Source organism: Herpailurus yagouaroundi, unplaced genomic scaffold (genome assembly GCF_014898765.1).
Source record: "Herpailurus yagouaroundi ecotype Mexico unplaced genomic scaffold, PumYag 246, whole genome shotgun sequence".
NCBI lineage: Eukaryota > Metazoa > Chordata > Mammalia > Carnivora > Felidae > Herpailurus > Herpailurus yagouaroundi.
In genome coordinates this window covers 7,631,787-7,635,127 of record NW_024412463.1, presented here as the reverse complement: position 1 = coordinate 7,635,127, position 3,341 = coordinate 7,631,787, and the positions used below count along the sequence as shown (strand labels likewise).

General features: G+C 54.8%; 1 long non-coding RNA gene across 1 annotated transcript; it reads left to right on the top strand.

The window, feature by feature from the left end:
* The first annotated feature begins 412 nt into the window (after positions 1 to 412).
* LOC121019988 (uncharacterized) lies at positions 413 to 2,103 on the top strand. Its single transcript, XR_005785863.1, has 2 exons — positions 413 to 690; positions 894 to 2,103. It is a non-coding gene; the product is annotated as an uncharacterized LOC121019988 (long non-coding RNA).
* The last annotated feature ends 1,238 nt before the right edge of the window (positions 2,104 to 3,341 follow it).

The window sequence follows — 3,341 nt, the reverse complement described above, 5'->3', positions numbered from 1 at the left end:
AAAGTTTGGGAGCCGTGTTCTAGGTCAGCCCTGCATGATGGAAATATACAGCAAGCCACATTTAAAAATTTCCAGTAATCCCATTTTATTTTATTAAAAAAAATGTTTTTAACATTTATTTATTTTTGAGACAGAGCATGAACGGGGGAGGGTCAGAGAGAGAGGGAGACACAGAATCGGAAACAGGCTCCAGGCTCTGAGCCATCAGCCCAGAGCCCGACGCGGGGCTCGAACTCACGGACCGCGAGATCATGACCTGAGCCGAAGTCGGACGCTTAACCGACTGAGCCACCCGGGTGCCCCTCCAGTAATCCCATTTTAAAAAGAAAAAGAAAAAGCAAAAAGAAACAGGTGATATTAACTTTAAGGATATGTTTAATTTAACACGATGTATTCAAAATGTTAGCCTGTCAACATGGAAGCAAATTATTGATGTTTTCACTTTCTTTGTAAATACCAAGCCTCTGAAGTCCACTGTGTGTCTTACAATTGCTTCAGGGCTCTCTTCCGACCAGCACATTTCACGTTGCCATAGTGGACAGTTCTAGAAGCTTCTGGGGTTAGAAGACAGCCACATCCATCCCTTCAGCGTGCATTTACTGAGAAGCTGCGATCTGCTGCACGGGTTTCGGGTGCGAGAAGGAAAGTCACCTTCTCTGTCTCCCCGGGGGTTGGTGTGCCTGTGACAGGGTAAGTGACCCCGCGGCCCCATGAACCCCGGCTGGGTGCTCCCAGCACCCACTGACAAGCTTCCACAGTGGGAGGGAAGGTCCCCGTCACCCCCAAAAGAGATCAGTTATCGAAGAGCCTTTTCTTACACGGAATAAAGATCAGCCTCTTTTCACCCACTGACGCTGGCACAAGGAATAAGCCTGTTCCTCCCTCACGGACAGTCACTCATTCGTTCGTCATCCGTGCCTCGACCAGCGTCTGTCGAGCACCCGTAACCTGCCAAGCTCCATTCCAGGTGCTAGAGATACAGCTGTGAACAAAACAGACCCGGTCCCTGGGCCGGCAGCTCGGAGGTGAACTGGGCAAACATACAAGGAGGCGATTACAAGTCCCCAGGAGGCAGGGCGGTGGGAGGCCGGAGGAGAGGGGCCGAACTCAACCCAGCTCAGCAGGCTTGCCAGACGGACCCTTGGGCTTGGGAGAGGGGGGTAGGTGTTGGGAGGGTGTGGAGGAGGAGGAGTGGCTCGGGGCCGAGGGAACAGCAAACCCTAGGGTCCAATGGGGAGCGGGGACCTCTGGACGACCGGCACATTCTTCCAGACGCGGATGCTGCTGGAGAGCGAGGGACACAGGAGGACGTGGAAGGCATCCAGAGGGCCTGTGCGGGCTACCTACGGTATGCGAAGGTGTCTGGAATGCTCTAGAGGTTCTCCCAAAGGCATCGAGGAATGCTTGAAGATACCGCCTCCTACGACCTTGCTCAAGCCGCTTTTCCTTCCCCACTCCCCATTCTCTCCTCGAATAATGGGAAACTCACACCCTCAGCTCTCTCGTCTTCCATTTGGGCCAGTTTGCACCAGAGTGGGAACCCTGGCCCCAGGCTTCTCTGAGGGGTCCTGAGGTGACAGATTGAGGTGTACGAAGCTGACACAGAAGAGGGTCACCCCCCTCCTCACTGGTGTCCCCACAGATCCCCACCCCCACCCCGGGCTCTTCTCGCAAGCACAAGGGCCACGTCCCTTCCCTTCCCGTCACCCTTGGCGAGGCCAGCCAGGCTTGCGTGGTCAGCCTCCCCCTGCTCACGTGCCTTCCTCTCGTCCCCACCACTTTCCCGCCAGGCTGGCTGTCTTCATTTTCCCTGGGGGTCTTTGCACATGCTGTTCCCTCTTCCTGGAATGCTCTTCCCCACTCCCTTCCCCCTTTGCAGACTGGCTCCTGGATGGCCTTCAGATGTCGGCGAAGCTGCCTTTGCAACGTGGCTCACAACTTGTCATAATTTTTTGTTTGTTTCCGTTTACCGTCTGTCCCCTCACGCGCACACAGGAGACCGTGAGTTCTCGCCCCGGCTCCCCAGCATCTAGAACCGCGCCCAGCACGGAGAGGCACCCAGCAGACCTGCGCTGAAGGAATAAATGAAGTTTTAAAACTTCCCGAGCCACGTTCTCCTCGTGTTTAAAGTGGCCATGGTGGTGTCCCCCCTCCCCACCAGGGCTTTCAGGGGGACGAATGTAGAGTTCTCGGAGTGAGCTCGAGCTGGTGGGGACTGTGCGGTGGCCGCCAGCCCTCAGGTCCCCCCCTCCCCCCGTGACACCTAGCAGGACGCGGAGAGGGAAATTCCGGGTGCGCACCTGGGCCACAGCTCGGCCCCCTTTACAGAGGACGCGCTGCCGTGAGGCTGACAGCACCTGAGCTCCACCCAGCTCTCAGCGAGCCGAGAGGGACGAGAGACGAAGACGATGACATGGCCCCTGTCCGACGGAGGGCCAGCCCCACACCTGCCCTCAGCTTCCGCCCTCAGTCTCTGTGGCTGCTGCAGGGACAGCTCTGTGATTCCAGAACCGGGACTGGTGCAGAAAAGCGTCGCTTAAATATAAAGCAAGACAGGAGAGCTCATTTATGCTGAGGCGACGGTATTTTCCCAAGCTGCCTGCAGGACAGAACAATAAAAAATGTATCCTTAATAGCATTGTGCTGAATTTTGCCACAGGAGATCGCTTTGCCGCCACCGGAGTTTGGAAAGGTTCTTGTCTGCCGTGCACATCTCCTTCCCCAGCCAGCCTCCGGCCTCCCCGCCTCCTCGGGGGACCCTTCGCAGCCAGCCTGCCTCCTTCTCTTCCTGCCTCCACCCCAGGGACACGTCTGGACACTGGTCACTCCGCCCCACGGGGCTCCAGCTCCGGGAAGGGGGAGAAAAAAACCAGATAGTCCATAATCAGATTCTTCTTCCTTCCCCCCCCCCCCCCCCGGTAGACGTGTGAGAAGGCAGAAAAAAGAGGGCAAAGCAAATCCAAGCAGTCGGTAAACTTAATTTCCTAAAAACAAGCGTAAGAAAAGATGCTAAACCCTGGGGGTGCGGGCGGCAGGGGGAGGCAGGTCGCGGAGCAAACCCCAGAACGGTATATGATGTGGAGGAAAAACGGTCACTCACTCAAAGATCAACATCTATTCAGGAAGGCATTTTATATAAATGCATCAAGAAAAATCTGGAAGGCTGCCCTTCAAATTTTTCACGGTGGTTTCTCTAGGATGGGACCTGACCTGGGAGAAAGGGAACAGGATGTCCACACATCCCTCACTGCTTATATTTCTTACAAGGAACCTCTTTTTTTTTTTTTTTTAATTAAACACATTAAAAGAGAACCTCCCCTCAGACTAAAACATTAAATTTA